General features: G+C 37.9%; 1 pseudogene; it reads left to right on the top strand.

The window, feature by feature from the left end:
* Positions 1-10,423: 10,423 nt before the first annotated feature.
* LOC135322061 (tigger transposable element-derived protein 1-like) lies at positions 10,424-15,384 on the top strand (annotated as a pseudogene).
* The last annotated feature ends 2,154 nt before the right edge of the window (positions 15,385-17,538 follow it).

Below are 17,538 nucleotides of genomic sequence, written 5' to 3'. Positions count from 1 at the left end.
GGGAAAGAAAGGGAAAATAAGAATGACCAAGTAAAGACAACTGCCCCACTGTTTTGGTTTTTTTAAAGAAAATAGTGAGTTTACATAAAAAAAATTATTTTTAGTACTCTTTATATTCTCCATAACCCATCGCTGCCTTTTCACTGAATGTCTAACACTGAGGATGGGAAAAGTTTGAATTAATGTATCAGGGCCTGCTTTTAAAGCAGTTATGTTTCAGTTCTATATTAGGAGCACAGCTGCCTTTTTTCTTATGGAAATGAGATTTTAATGTCATAAGAAAGTTCTGGCAACTTTAAAGGAGAAAATATAGAGTATTTATAAGTGAAGGGTGCTTTTAGAATAGCAATACTTTTATTAGAGAAGAACATGCTTTTCAGATAACTAATCCAGAAATAAACATTCTGATTTTCAGATCACAGAGATGTGTCTCAACATGTTGGCTACAGTCATTGTGAGAAATTACAGCTTCCCTCTGTTTACTGTTTAGGCTTGAATCATGTAAACATGATCATAAATCACTTAATTTGTGTTTGCACATGGGCTAGGCATGATTTTGCATATTCATTTTATGCATGCTACGATAAACTTATTTTTGCTGAATAGGTGTTTATCAAGATCATTCTGTTCAACTGAAAAAAATATTTTTTGTAAAGATGAAAACTTGTCATTTAACATTGTAAAAGCCAGGAGAACTGCAAAGGGATAAAAGTAAACCAACCAAATACTGATCGAAAGAAAGGAAGGATTGGGGAAGGTATAGCTCAAGTGGTAGAGCACGTGTTTTGCATGCATGAGGTTCTGGGTTCAATTCCCAGTGCCTCCTCTAAAAATAAATAAATAAACCTAACTACTTCTCCCCTAAAAAAACAAACAAACAAACAAAAGACTCCATGAAATTAAAAAACATATTAAAAATAAGCAATAAATTAAATAAGGAAAGTAGAGGAAACAGGAGAAGTGGGAAAAGAGAAAGTTACCCTGAGAATTCCCAGAGTACATGAGATGCCATGATTGGTACCCATTCTGGGTTTTTTGGTTTTTTTCCTTCATATATTGTTACTGATTGAAGTTTGGTTGGGTAGACTAGGGGAAACATACATTTAAACCAGTGGACCTTGTTTTGCATCATATTATGTTGTTAATTTTACACTTTGAGAATAATCAGAAGGTAAGTCGTTTTGATGTTCACGCGTCCCCCAAGAAACCTGAACTTTTTGTGGTACAAGTTCTGAATTTTTGTGGTGTGAGGTCTGACCCAGGCTGGATAGAACTTAATGGTGTCTTCAAATTGTAGGCATGTGTGTTGGTTTAGAGTGAGCACGCTGAAGGAGCCAGCAACTTGCGAAACGGTGACATTCCTTTACTCAGCAAAGAAGGATTGGCCATCTGTTCTGTTCAAGTCACTGCCCTATGTGGGACTAGCAATGTGTACAACAGCCTCTGCTCTCATAAAGGGCCCATTCTGACTGGTGGGAGATGGGCAATAAAGACACTGATGGATGCACACATCATTTTATAAAGACTATGAAGAAAAATCAAACAGGGCAAGGTAAATCACCAAGGTAAGCGAATGCCCCATTTACCGAATGCTTACACTATAAAATCATATCATAGACTTTCCCTCCTAATGCCAATTGTCACAAAAATTAATATCATTTCCATTTTACAGAAGATGAAAGTAGAGATGCATAAATGTAACTTCAAAGTTCCACGGTAACGAAATGCAGACTGGGATTCATACTGGCATCCTGGCCAGAGTCTTTTTCCACATCAGACAGTCCCACTGACCTCACAAGTACCAGGAATAATTTTTCTTCATTGAAAACAATTCTCTGATTCTCTCTGAGCCTCATTTGGTTTTCAATGGCAGTAGGCATTCCAGCAGATACTTTCCAGGAAGCCCAGAATTGTTTTTAAAAACATATTCATGAATCAGGACTTGTGTACAAGACAAATAGCACATGTCCAGCATGGTTAATCTGTGCTGTATTCAGAACATATTTAGAAAGTCTCTACTCCAATACCAGGCACTGCTCCAGAAAACTGAGGTGCCGCCATGTACAAATTAAATGTTGTCACTGTCCTTATGACATATAATAGAAGTAGTTAACCACAAGGTGACAGGCAGGAAAAAATATTCTGATACAAGCCCTGATAGTGGGATGTTATGAAGAAGAGGAGAGGTGTCCCTAACCTGAATTTAGGGATCGAGATCATAGGCGCTAAAGTTGATTTAATCCATTTGTGTTGAAAACATTGAGGTACTTTCATATTTCTTGTTCAATCACTATTGATTAGCTACCTGAAACGTTTAAGTCAGTCTTCTAAAGGCACAAGATCATTTAAAGAACGCTGCATCAAGTCCAACAACTCTTAACTGGCACTTTCTGGCTGTGTCCTTGAGTAAATAATGTATTTTCTCTAAACCACAGAATTTTCATCTGTTTGATGAGGCTTGTAATATACACTCATACTTCTTTTTAGCATTGTTGGAGGATGTAATGGGATAATGGATCTGAAAGGACTTAGTAAGTCATGATGTTTATATATAATTATAATTCACTCTAAAGACTGTCAAGTACCTACCACTTGATCAATTTAACATACCTCTGAATGAAGAGGAGACTCAGATGTAAGTCATTACACAATTTATACCAAATACATGGTGTTGAGAGGGAATGCAACTTGAGAGACATTATTCTTAGAAGAGCCACTCAATGGATGGATCCAGTCAGGCTGGCGTCCAGTAGAGGACAGATGGCGCTGAGCTGAGAACTGCTAGTAAAAATTTCTGAGGACAAACTGGTTTGGTCTGTATCATGTGCTTTTGTGTGTGTGTAACTTTCCAAGTCTTTTCCACTTTACCTCAGGGTGGTTTCAACAGCTTCATTAATGACAAGGTCATAGATTATTGGACATGCAGGCTTTTACCTTTTCCCATTTCTATGTAATATTTATTAAACTTCCAGACTTACCTTCTTCTGAGGAATGGATGCTGAATCATGGTGAAAAATATACAATGAATGGTTAATATAAATATTGTAGAAGCAGCAATCATACAACTTAATATTTATTACATACTTGCTGTATGCCATGCTATTTCAGCCAGCTCAGGCTACGTAACAAAATACCACAGGCTGGGTGGCTTGAACAACAGAAATGCATTTATCACAGTTCTGGAGGCTAGAGGTCCAAGATCAAGGTGCTGGCAGGTGGTGTGTTCACTGAGTGCCTATGTCCTGATTCATAGGCGGCCATCTTTTCCTGGGTGTCTTCACTTGCTGGAAAGGGGTGAAAACTCTCTGAGGTCTCTTTTCTAAAGGCACAAATGTCATTCATGAGGGCTCCATCTTCAACATGTAACCGCCTCCCAAAGGCCCCACCTTCTAATGCCATCCCATCGTGGGTAAGGATTTCCACACAGGAATTTAGGGACACAAACATTCAGACCATCACACACACACTCGGTTGGTTTAGTTTAGGTTACCTTACATGCGGACCGGGAGACAAGGTTTAGGGCACAAGAGGTTTAACTGGGAGATGATTCTAGAAAATGTATGTATGGGAATGGAAGTATGTGACGGGAACAAAAAATAAAGTATGAAAGCTTTGTTGCCAGCAAAGCACAACTGTGGGCCTAATATCCCTGGGGAAGCTGGAAGAAGAAAAAAACATGAACTTTAGAGGCATTCTACCCAAGGGAATTTTGGGGAACTTAAATGCCAGCTCCCAGCAGTCATAGTTGAGTCCTGCAGTCGAGGAAGGGAACGTGCAGTCTGTCCATTTACAGGCAGAAACCTCAGTGTCCAGTTAGCTCATCACGTAATGAACAGCAGGTGTTGGTAGCTGGAAGTTAGACAATAATTCCCCAAAGTGGAAATGGATGTGGATTCATCACTGACAGCGACCGCACTTACACTGCCTGTGCATTTTCATACCTGCACGTGGTCAGCATTAGCATCACACTTACTTTAGGAATGAGGAAGCTAAGGTTTAGTTCATTTGCTCAGAGGCACACAGGTAGTAAGCAAAGACGCTGACTTCCAAACTCTGAACACTGTCCCACCTCAGTGCTCCAATTCCTGACTTTTCACTACATTGCTGACTTGGAGGCTAGGGAGCTGGGAAAGTTGGCCATCTCTGGGGAATGCCGTTGGGCTAACTGGAAGAAGCTGTGAATCGCAATATTTTCATAGCTTTTAATAGATTATAAAGTGGTGATAGAAACAAATAGTTCCCTAAAGTAAAATCTGCTTCTCTGTCTCTCTAATGTCCTTAATACCTATCACAGTGTGCAGATACCACAGTCATGTTTTCGTGTATCCATGTGGGGGGACGTTGAAGTACATTATGCTCCTAATGCATACAAACTTTGGAAAACTTTTATGCTTAGAACTTGACTTAAGACACCCCATCACCTATTTCTAATGCTAGTGAACTTTGTGAGTTCAGTAAATTTTCTTTATCTTCGACAAGATGAGTTGGAAGTGGATTTCAGAGAATCCATGGCTTTTAAGGAGAAGGAAGAATTCAAATAGTGATAGAATATAGAGCTAAAAAAAGATGTAGAGAAAAATTTTAGGTAATAAAATTTGATAGGAAGATATTTGTGGGAGCAGGACTCTGCAAAGAATATGAGCAAAACAGTTTTAGAGAATGGAATTTATGAGAGAGGTGGGATTTAAGGTCAAAATGTGATATTGAGGCCGGATTGTGGGGCCGTTTGAATGCCAGGCTTAGAAGTTTGAATTTTACTTCATCCTTTAAGACCTAGAGAAGACCTTTGCTTCCATAAATAAAAAGACAACATTTTCTTCCCAGCAGTCAGCATAGCAGAATTATGGGCTCTGTTGTGTTAGCCCTGACACTGTCCTTTTGGCTTGTTTGTTTTTCTTTATTTTATAAAATAACCCAGTTTATTGTAAACAAATACAAAATAACCAAATCAGAAAGTAAAAGCCGTACATAAATCCACTCCACAAATAGTCAGTTTAACATACCTTCCAGATAAATACACAAATATGCGTATCACACACACATAGACGCAGTCTTAATAAAAAAGCCACTTCTTTGTAATTCTCCATTTCTATACTTGCCATTATAGGAATATATTTATGTACAAAGTTATCAACTTAACTCAAAATATTTATGAGTTATATACACATTGGTGAAAAAAAACTTTAAAACTACTAAAAATTCATAATCTCACTGAGGTCAGAAATATAATATTCACATTCATGATAGAAACTAATGTTTTCCAAAAACTCTTTCTACCCCACCCACATAGATAAATCCTTGTTGAAAAATTGATATACATCTTTCCTCTTTTTTAAAAAAATTAAATTATATAACATATAAAAATGATGTTATATAAAATATAATATCTGTTAAAACACATGTATGTGTGTGTGTGGACACACTTTTAGATGCACACACACATATGTATTTTAATGAAATTGTCATTTCTACTCACAGGACTGAAGCTTGCATTTTTTTCACTTAACTTATCATAGAAAATGTGCACCTAGTTCTTTTTAATAGATTAAGAGCATGGATGCATTTAGCCATTCTTCTTATTGTTGAAAATGAAAGTTTTTTCTTTACTATGACTTTGAGCCATGTTTACTTTATGAATTTACAACACATTTTGGCTATGAATGCAATCTGAATACACTTCTACTTTTTTGCCTAAAACTCTAGTCCAAAGATTGTCTCCAATGCTGGATGTTCTGGAGGTCATTCCCACGAACCAAATCTTCAAACAAGTTCTTACTTCAATAGTTAGATGAGCTATCACATCCACCAATCTCATTTAAAAAAAAATTACATATGTTGAATGTGCCAGAAACTGCATGTTAAGGATTCAGACATGTTTAAGATCTAATCTTTACTCTCAAGCAACAGTAAGTTCAGAAATTAATGAACTACACTGCGAAGTTTCAAATGGTTTTTTGAAGACTTAATTTTGTCCCTGATGCAACCTAGACTCATTTGTCCCTATGATTCAGATACACTTCAGATTGTCAGAGGACTGCTGGTGTGTATGCACATAATATATGCTCTTTATGATTGACAGTCTCAGGAGTTTGTTTGTTTGTTTCTTTTTTATGAAAAAATGGCCCTAAAACATAGATCTGCAAGGAACATAATGACTGGCCTGAGGTACACCAGTAGAAGTCTGATGGTAGAGTAACTCTAAGGACAGGAAAAACGGCACCCGCGTACTACTGAGGTCAAAACTCTGATGTTACAAAGCTCTTGCTTAATATCCTAACTCCACTACTTGTCAGCTGTGGAATTTTGACAAGGTATTTGACCTCCCTGTGCCTCAGTTTCTCCATTTTTAAATGTATGATTTTAAGGTTACACGCCCCATGGAATTGTAAGGATTAAATGAGAAATTGCATGTCATGTTCCAATCACAGTGCTCCACCAAAACGAAGACTAAATACATAAATGTGTTCAATACATTCAATCAATAAGGGCAGTAAAATTTTGCTGCTATTTTATATGGGTATTTATTTTATTCATATTGTCTTATGGGATCATTCCTGATTTTTAACTCAAATGGGACATAAAAAGGCAAGTAAAAGTGAAAGAGGTGAATTGCAATCATCTCCAGGGACCTTGAGAGTCAGACAGAATCTGTAGTGGTTGACATAGTTGACAACGTGTCAGGAGCCCCCAAGAACCTCTCCAGATTCAGTGATTTGCTAGGGGAACTCACAGGAATCAGCGTATGGTTATACTCATGACTAGTTTATCAAAGCAAAAGGGTAAAAATCTAATTTAGCAAAGGGAAAGGGGACATGGAACAAAGTCCAGGGGAAGCCAGGTGCAAGCTTCCAAGAGTCTTCCTGTGGTGGCGTCACACCAGACACATAATGGCTCAAGCCACGAGTTATGACCGCACATGTGAGATGCTGTCGACCAGGGAAGCTCATTGCAGACTCATCACCAGGGTTATTAGTGACTGGTTGTGCAGTCGCCCTCTGCTTCACGGTGTATCAAAATTCTAGAACCCCAAAGGGAAAGCAGGTATGTAGAATAAATCATAAGACTTATACAAACATTTTAGGCAAGATGAGCTACATTTACCAGTTCTGAGGATGGTAAGAAATCTGAATTCCCAGGTGCCAGTCAACCAACTCTGCAAGGAAGCCTTTCTAAAGACAGGAGCCTTGCACATGCTGAGTTAACTCTGCTGCATAGCAATGAAAAATAAAATATTGACACAAGCATATATAACAACAAAGCCACACTGAAGGTAGAAATGTTAGCAACAGGAGTAGTATTATGACCCTTAATATCTATGTTTATACTAAATTATCTCCCCAAACTTATTTTATTGAACTGCCAGGAAGTAACCTCCACTTTGGAGAATTAGGACCCAGGCCAGACATTAGCGCTCTCAGACCTGAGCAGTTTGAAATCCCATAAGAACAGGTTCTCCATGCATCTTGGTGGTTGCAGGAACATCTTTCTTTTCTTTTTTTTTTTTTTTCTCTTTTTGGCCTCCAGGACTGACAATTTCTGCCTAGGAATCATCAATAGAGTTGGCAAGTGGCACCTTTGATAGGTATTTACTTTGACAAAGTCACAGTTGAACAGAATAGGGAAGAATAAAAATTATGGACAGGCGAGAATCCTTGGGGATAAACATGAACTAACTCTTGGATACTCTAAGGTCAGATGAGAGACACTAGGAGGACTGGAGTTCCTGCAGAACTGGTGAAACTCATTTCTGTGTATTCCCTTTTCCCTAGCTTTGTGCATAACTCAACAAAGTTATATTGAGCATGTGTGTCAGGGAAACGGATGTTGAAAATAAAACAGTGAATCAGGGAAGCAGAACTCCCTGTCTTCGTGGAGTTTACGTTCTGGTAAATACAGAGCTTAGACTTATCCTGAATTTGCTAAATAGATCTTTTATGCCTTCATTCAAATCGTATTAAATTCTCAAGAGAACAAAGCCAAGGATGATGTCTGAATTTTTCCCCTAACACACTCTTGTCTATTTATGATTAAAGGATTGTCAAATCACCTTCAAATAAAATAAAAATAATACCCGGCTTTCACTTCACTATGTTAGCTCTGTGATAAAATATTTACTTACTCTATCCAAACAGGGCACTGGAGTTTGGCAAGACTTGCCCTTCAATGGTCCATTCAGTCCTGCAGTGATCATTAATTCCACTCAATCGGCATCCATTCAGTTATTGGATATTTCTCAAGTACCTAATTAGAGGCATCGCATATGCTAAGCATTTAAATACAACATCTATTTAATTGCCTACTTTAGATGGTGCAAAAAACCTGTAATATCTAATATGAATTATGTTCTTCCCTTTAACAATTGGGGACAGTTTCTCACCTTTATAGCTCCTGGCTCTTCTCTCTTCCTTTAGGATTCTCAATGTGCAATGACAGTTGCTCAGATATCACATTGGCAGGTTCCTTCAGCATCCAGAGATGTGATTCCTGACAGCTGTATATATTAATGGGTAAGCGCAGATTTCCCGTAACAGTGGCATTCAGAACCATCACGTTCAATGACACTCCCTATCACTGGGTGCCAATGAATCCAATCAGCAATATCTCCATGATAGCTTTGATTCATCCCAGAGTGATTTTGAATTACTTATGATGGGTTCTCTTAAATCTCTAATTCACCGTCATGGCCATGTAGTTTGTTTTGACATAGTATTTGTTGCTGGGGAGGGAGGACCTGGCAAGGAAAGTGTAATTCACACGTGACAAGTTGAAATAGGTTGTCAACAGGTTTTTACAAAGGTGCTGTCAAGCATAATTGGAAGCAATGTGGAAGAGCTGCTGATTCCTGGGAACTGACATCTGTAAAGAGGCTACTTGTCAATCTCAAGCCATGTGTCTCTGCTAGAGAAAGAAAGGACACATTTTCCTATAAGGAAAAAAAAAAAGCTTTTAAGGGGGCGGGAGAGGGCCTGGGAAGTCATAGCTATTTTGAGGTCAATTGTTGTAGGAACACAAAACGAAAAGGTCTCAAGGTCACATTGCATCGTTCCATAGGCACATTGATATTGCCATCACCACCATTTCTGCATGGGTGAAATGCATTTTTAGCAACTTTCAAATGACTTTCAAATGACATATAACCATGCACACACACACATAAATTTTTGGTATATAATTTTGGGCTATAATTGGGAAAACTTTAAACTATACTGAAAATCCCTGGATAGGACAGAAGACCTGAGTGTTTTTACTGCCTTTTCTCCTTGCAATGGGATCTAGGTAAGTCGAGTCACCTCTTTGTGTCTCAGTTTCTTCACCTGTAAAATGAGGGAATTGGATGCAATACATCGAGTTTCCTCCTATTATTTTTCTACTCCTAATCTTTATTTAGTAAATGTTTCTAGGCTAGCTATATAGAAAAGTATAGAGATACCTGAATTATATAGGATGTCACATAAGATGTACCCATGTTTACAGTCCCTTTTCAAATAATACATGATCATGAGAGCTCATATGATTCAGAAAGGAAAGGAAGGACAGAAACAAACACAAGAGAGGAAAGGATGTGACAGGTGAAAACAGAAAGAAAGAAAGAAGAGAAAGTTTGAAAAGTTATTATGAAATGACCTGCCTCTTAGTAGGAACTTCATGAATATTTAATATATATTTGTTGATTTTGGGTGGTCTTGAAGCTAATAGGAGATGTTATATGTTAGAACAAAACAACATGTTTGAAAGTTCATAAACGTGGGTCATGAAAAAACAGACTAGAACCTGCTTTAGTGGTGGATTCCTCATTACTATTGAAAGAATTCTGAGGTCCCTCTTAGTACAAGTAGCAACAATGCCATCAAAACATACGGAATTCTCAGTGGATGACTTTTCACTGATAATGGGCAGACGGAGCCCACTTCTTTACCTCAATGTTCAACAAAAAGCAGTCAAAATATAAGCATGCAATGCCATTTTTAGATTTTAATAGTAATAATAATATAGGCACATCTTGTTTCACTTGGCATCATTTTATTGTGCTTCACAAATATTCCATTTTTTTTAGATTGAAAGTTTGCAGCAATCCTACATGGAGCAAGTCGACCAGCACCATTTTTCCAACAGCATTTGCTCACTTCATGTCTCTGTGTCACAGTTTAATAATTCTAACAATATTTCAAACTTTTTACTGCTGTTGCATTTGCTATGGTGATCTGCGATTGGTGATCTTTGATATTACAATTGCGATTGTTTGGGGACACCATGAATCTCACCCCCACAGCAAACTTAATAAATGCATGTTCTGACTATTCCACCATCCAGACATCCCCCGTCTCTCTCCCTTTGCTCAGGCCTTCCTATTTCCTGAGACAAAAGTGTATTAAAGTTAGGCCAGTAATAACCAGACAAAGACAATGAGTAAAAGAAGCGTCTGATGCCTCTCACTTAAAATCAAAAGCTAGAAATAGGTAAACTTACCAAGGAAGGCATGCTGAAAGCAAATAGAGGCAACAATCTAGGGCTCTCTCACCAAACGTTGATGAGTTGTAATTGCAAAGGAAAAGCTCATGAAGGAAATTAAAAGTGCTACTGCAGCAAACACACAAATGATTTTTACAAAGCCAGACAGACTTTTTGCTGATACAGAGAAAGCTGGAGTGGTCTGGATAGAAGATCAACCAGTCACAACATTCCCTTAACCCAAAGCCTAACCTAGTGCAAGGTGCTAACCTCTATTCAATTCTGCGTAGGCTGAGAGGGATAAGGAAGCTGCAGAAGAAAAGTTTGAAGCTACCAGGGGTTGGGTCATGAGATTTAAGGAAAGAAGCCATCTCCATAACATCAAAGTGCAAGGTGAAGCAGCAAATGCTGATGTAGGAGCCACAGCAAGTGAATCAGATCTGGATAATTCATGAAAGCAGCTACACTAAACAACAGATTTTCACTGCAGATGAAACAAGTCTTCTACCGCAAGAAGATGCCATCTAGTATTTTCATAGCTAGAGAGGAGAAGTCAATGTCTGGTTTCAAAGCTTCAAAGAACAGGCTGTCTCTCTTGTTAGGGGCTAATGCAGCTGGTGACTTTAAGTTGAAGCCAATGCTCATTCACCATTCTGAAAATCCTAGGGCCCTTAAGAATGATGCTAAGTATTCTCTGCCTGTGCTCATAAATGGAATGAGGCACGGATGACAGCTCATCTGTTCACAACATTGCTTACTGAATATTTTAAGCCCACTGTTGAGATCTAATACTCAGAAAAAAAAGAATCTTTTCAAAAGATGACTGCTCATGGATAAAGTACCTGGTCACCCAAGAATTCTAATGGAGATATACAATGAGATTAATATTGTTTTCATGCCTGCTAACATTACATCTATTTTGCATCCCCTGGACAAAGGAGTAAGTTTGATTTTCAAGGCCATTATTTCAGAGATATGTTTCATAAGACTATAGCTGCTTTAGGTGCTATAGGTTGTTGAAGTTGGGGGTGGCTGTGACAGTATCTTAAAATAAGACAACAATGATGTTCACTGTACTGATTGACTCTTTCTTTCATGGATGAGCATAAGGCTGTAGGTGGCTCTGGGCAAAGTAAATTAAAACAGTCTGGAAATATTTACCATTCTATTTGCCATTAAGAACATTCGTGATTCAAAGGAAGAAGTCAAAATTTCAACATTAACAGGAGTTTGGAAGAAGTTAATTCTAATTCTCATGGATGACTTTGAGGAGTTCTAAACTTCAGTGGAGGGAGTTATTACAGATGTGATAGAAATAGCAAGAGAACTAGAATTAGAAGCGGAGCCTGAAGATATAACTGACTAGCTGCAAATCTCATGATAAAGCTTTAACAGATGAGGAGTTGCTTCTTATGGATGAGCCAAGAAAATGGTTTCTTGAGATGGAATCTACTCCTGGTGAAGATGCTGTGAAGATTGTTGAAATAACAACAGAGGATTTAGAATATTACATAAACTTAGTTGACAAAGCAATAGCAAGTTTTAAGAGGATTGACTCCCATTTTGAAAGAAGTTGTACTGTGGGTAAAATGCTATCAAAGAGCATTGCATGCTACAGAGAACTCATCCATGAAAGAAAGAGTCAATCAATACAGTGAACATCATTGTTGTCTTATTTTAAGATACTGTCACAGCCACCCCCAACTTCAACAACCCTGATCAGTCAGCAGCCATCAACACTGAGACAAGTCTCTCCACCAGCAAAAAGATTACTACTCTCTGACAGTTCAGGTAATGTTTAGCATTTTAAGAATTTTTAATTAAGTGTGCACATTGTTTTCTTAGACATAATGTTACTGCACACTTAATAGACTACAGATAGTGTAAATTTAATTTTATATGCACTGGGAAACCAAAAAAGTCCTGTGACCCACTTTATTGTGAGATTTGCTTTACTGTAGTGGTCTGAAACTGTACTTGCAATGTCTCCGAGGTTGGCCTGCATTACTGAACACCACTCAAGTCCGTGCAGCATTTATCCTTAGCAGATGTGGCTTTTGATGTACACTCTTTCATGCTGTTAGATCCTTTGGTTAGTTTCAGATTTTCTACCCCTGGTAACTGTTTTCTAGTCATAGACCTTTATATAATCTTTAATAGTAACATGCTGAAGACTCTTTAAAAAGGGGGTTAATTTGACTCCCTGATTTGTTAATTGTGCCTGGCTCAAGCATCTAAGATGGCAACGTTTACCATTTGCTCAAACTAGCTACACTGAATGTCGTAAGCCCTAATTCTACATCAGCCATGTCTTGGTTATATATGAGCTTAATCTCAGTCATCAGGTGAACATCTGCTCACTCCTCACTGCGGGGAGGAGGATTGGAGAGGAAGGAGGAGTAAAGAGGTAGGGGAAAGGCAATGAGAAGGATAGGCTTAAAAGTGGAATGTGAACCTCGCTCCATGAAGGGATGTGTGACCAGACCAGTAGTGAGATTAGCGATGGTTACACTTGACACAATGGGATTTTCAGTTCATCACTCCATTGCTTGGTAGTTAATGTGATTTGATTGTCTCTGTTTTATATATTTTAAAAAATACTCACAAATTACAGTTTCTCAGTTATTGCCCTTTAGTGGACATCTATAAGTTTACAGAATGTCCATTTAAACAAATGGCTATTAGCTTAATCAGCTGCCCGACATGTAATGGGGAACCTGAAAACATTCCTTCCTGTGTGTGACTCAGTAGAAAGTGCAAGTTCACATACTCCACCCAGCTTTCTAATCACTTTTCAGAAGGTCTACTTGCCCAAATGCCATATTTTAGAGGCATAGAGTTGTTGATTTCTAACTTGAGTGCATTCTTCAGGTCTAAACAGGCATATGCGATCCATTCCTTAAAGAAAGAAACATAGATTACCAGGTGTTTGAGGAAAACCAAGCACAAAAGCTAGAATCCAAATGAAACACACATTAACACCCAAAGAAACAGATAGTTAATGGACAAAACCAACACTGAGACGTGTACACGTTATTTTTCTTACAAATGGAACCATGATATGTGGGGTTTGCAACTTTCCTTTGTTTATTTGGTTTTACCTAACACATGAATGAAGAGCTTGACCACGCTGCAGGCTCCAAGGATTGGCTACTAGTTCTTTGTATTCTGTGGCATAAGGCTATAGATCTTCCATCTTATTCTTGCTCAGCTATTAATTTAAATCCCGTGAGTCTGTGGACAGCCTAGAGATTAGCGTGCTTTGAGGTCGGGTGTCCAACTCTGACCCACATAGTGGTCATCTCTTGATTAAGGATTAGAATAGACTGCTTCCATCACTAGAGGTCTGGATGTAGATCATAAAGACAGAAGGATTTACATTATTGTTTGGAAGATCATATATTATATTTTCTGCTTTAAGACATTTATTTGTTTAAATAATTTCTTAAAATCTTGATTTTTAAATTTTTTCTTACATCTTTGCCCTCTCTCTATCATCATGACGCCCAGATACTAATATTAACAGCGTGTGTGTATCATTCTTTGCGTTTTCCTATGCTCATATAATCATAGACATACACACACATGCACACTCACTGGGCTTGTTGTTAATAGTTTTGCAAAATTATTTTTTATTACATATACCAAACTGATACTATTAACCGTATATAATGTAAAGGAAGTTGCCTTACATAGTTGAAAATATTGTAAATTGCGACAGACTTCTGAGAAGGTAATTTGGGGAAATTTATCAAATATTTGAAAATGCCTGTGTCCACCACTGTAGCAATTCTACCTCTAGGTATGTGTTCCAGAAAAACACATATCCAGGGGCCTACAGAGGAGAGAGAGAATACGAGCATAACAAATGCAGCATCATTTCAACAGTGAAAATCATTGACATTGTAGAAGCATCTTAAACGTTCTTCAGTGAAAAAACAGCTAAATAAATTGTGACTCTCCATAAGGTGAGATTCGGCCAGAGCCCGGTTCTGCATTAAGCTCAGCAGGCCCAGTGCCCAGGGCCCACACAAATACTTTCCTTTTAATTTCTTTGAATATCAGAGAAAATGGATCTAACAATAATTATATAATAATTATTCCATCCTGGATTATATTCATTTTTATACCAGTATAGTCATAAAAGATCATTTATATCACTTTTTTAATGTAAAAGGGGCCCAGGGAGGCAAACTTTGGTAGAGCCCATGAAAGTCGCACTTCAGCTCTGCTTTTAAAAGTAATGATGAATATTTACATAGGCTGCAATGTTAATATTTTCAAGGTAACTTAATAAATTCAAACAGTAGTATTTTGAACAATGTGAATATTATTCTACAAGATATTTTAGAAGACATCATACTTCTATGTGTAAAGTGTATAAATACAAAAGCCATCTGGACGAATGCACATTTAGCTTAAAATAAGAGATGCTTTTGCTAACAGGAGTGGCTTGATGATGTGTGTATGAAGGGAACTTTTAATTTTCTTTATGTTCTTAGATTTTTCTTTTAATTATTTTATAGCAAGGTTGTGGGTTTGAGTTACATTATAATAAAAATTCTCTTGAATATACTGTTCTGGTTACTTTCATGCATAAAAAATTGAATCAGAACCTAGTGGTTTAAAGCAACATTTCTTATTATGTTCTCAAATTCTGAAGGTCAGCAAGTTGGACAGAGTACAGCAGAGATAGCTCATCCCGGCTTCATCAAGCCGGGGCCTCAGCTTGAATGGATTAAAGACTGGCCATCGCATGATGGCTGGGGGCTGGAATTATCTGACATGTCTGGTGCCTGGGCTGGGATGAATAGAGGACTCGGCCTGCTGACTATAGAGCATGCATGCGATCTCACCATGTCACTTGGCCTACTCACACAAGGCTACCCCAGGGCAGTTGGACTGTCTAAACAACAGCTGGGGCTTCAAGCATGAGTGTTCCAATGGATAAAGCAAAAGCCCCATCCATCACCTTTTAGGATCAAGCCTTGGAAATTGCAATGTCGCTTCTGCCATATTCAAAGCAGTCATAAACTGCTGCCTCCATCCCCAAATCTGGATGTTCACATGATGAAAGAGTGTGAGCGATGTTGTCATGGCCATCTTTTACAGATACAGCTAACCACAGGCTGCCCTCTTATCACAAAAATGTACATCCCTCCAATATACAAGATGCATTCATGCTCTGTGCTAAGACTGCTAAAATTTGGTCCCATTATGATGGCATCAACTCCAAGTCTAGAATCCTATCATCAAAGTCAGATCCATATCAAGAGGAAGCCCCCTCCATGTGACAGATCTAGGACACGGTGTCTATTAATGGAAAAAACTGTAAGCTAAACAGCAAAGGAAGCAATCAACCAAATGAAAAGGTGACCCACAGAATGGGAGAAAATACTCACAAACTGTATTTCTGATGAGGGGTTTATATCCAAGATATATAAGAAACTTCTACAACTTAATAGCAAAAATACAAATAATTTAATTAAAATGGGCAGAGAACTTCAATAGCATTTCTCCAAAGAAAACATACAAATGGCCAATAGGCATATGAAAACGTGCTCAGTATCACTAATGATCAGGGAAATGCAAATCAAAAGCACAATGAGATGTCACTTCATGCCTGTTAGGCTGTCTGTTATCGAAAGAACAAGACATAACAAGTGCCACTGAGGAGAAAGTGGGATGAACACTATGCTGTGGGTGGGAATGTAAAATAGTGCAGCCACTGTGGGAAACGATATGAAGATCCCTTTGAAAATTGAAAATAAAACTACCATATGATCTAGCAATCTCACTTTTAAGTATATATTCAAAAGAATTGAAATCAGGATCCAAAAGAACTATCTGCAGTCCCAGGTTTATTGAAACATTTTTTATAATAACCAACGTATAGAAAGAATCCAAAAGACCATCAACAGATAAATAAAGACATATATATATATTAGATATATTATAATATATAATAGATATATTATATATATCATGGAATATAATTCAGCCTTTAAAAAAGAAGGAAGTTCTACCATTTGCATTTGTGAATTTGAAAACATGCTAAGTGAAGCAAGCCATTCACAGGAGGATAAATACCACATAGTTCCACTGGTGTGAGATATCTAAAATAGTCCGACTTATAGAAGTTTTGATGGCTTCTAGGGACTGGGGAAAGTGGGGATTGGGGGGTTGCTAATCAATGTGTATAAAATCACAATTGTATGAGATCCCTAAGCTTAGAGATCTGTCCAAAATAGAGCTTGTAGTAAGATACGCTGTAGTACACGTAAACATTTATTAAAAGGGTAGATCTCACGTTAAGTGTTCTTAACACACACACACAGATCAAAAGAACAGAAGGGAGCTTTGGGAGGTGATGGATATATTTATTACCTTGATGGTGTTGTGGGTGTATGCATATGTCCAAATTCATCAAATTGTCCTTATTAAATATGAACAGATTTTGCGTATCAATTATACTTCAGCAAAACTGTAAAAAATATATCCATCAAGTTGCTGAAATGCAGAAAAAAAAATTCTATAAACTAAAGAGTGTTGTCTGCCCCCTCACCCCCTGCAACACACACACACGTACACAGTCCAGTGGTGGCGCAGGCCGGAGACAACTTGCCAATTCTTGATCAGGGTCAGTGTCACTCCTTGTTAATTGTTATCCTTGACTCTTAGCTCTGCTATCTGGGGTTTCAGTTCAGATTTCTGAATCAAAGTTCCAATTATTTAAGAAGTGACTCATTTTTTTTAACTAAGTGGCCCCTTCAGCTTACTTCCTGCATATTAAAAAAAAAATGGATGTTTCTCTTTATACGAATTGGCCCTTTCAATCCCTTACTCTTAAAAAAAATGGGCTTCGATGTGTATCTATTTATAAGTAACTCTATTCAAAAAAGAAAAAAACACATCTACATACCTCCTTGGGATGGACCCTTTTTTCCCTCCATTTCCTTTTGAGGCTGCTGGGGAAGATTTAAGATACTTAGAAGCCTTGTGGTGCAAGAGACAGCCTGTGAGGTACACCATTCAGATCCTCAGGGGGCCTGTGCTGATCTGAAAGGATCTAAGGGGCACCCCACCTTA

This window comes from Camelus dromedarius, chromosome 1 (assembly GCF_036321535.1).
Source record: "Camelus dromedarius isolate mCamDro1 chromosome 1, mCamDro1.pat, whole genome shotgun sequence".
NCBI lineage: Eukaryota > Metazoa > Chordata > Mammalia > Artiodactyla > Camelidae > Camelus > Camelus dromedarius.
Note: the sequence above shows the minus strand (reverse complement) of the source record. Positions and strands in the feature narration are given on the sequence as shown.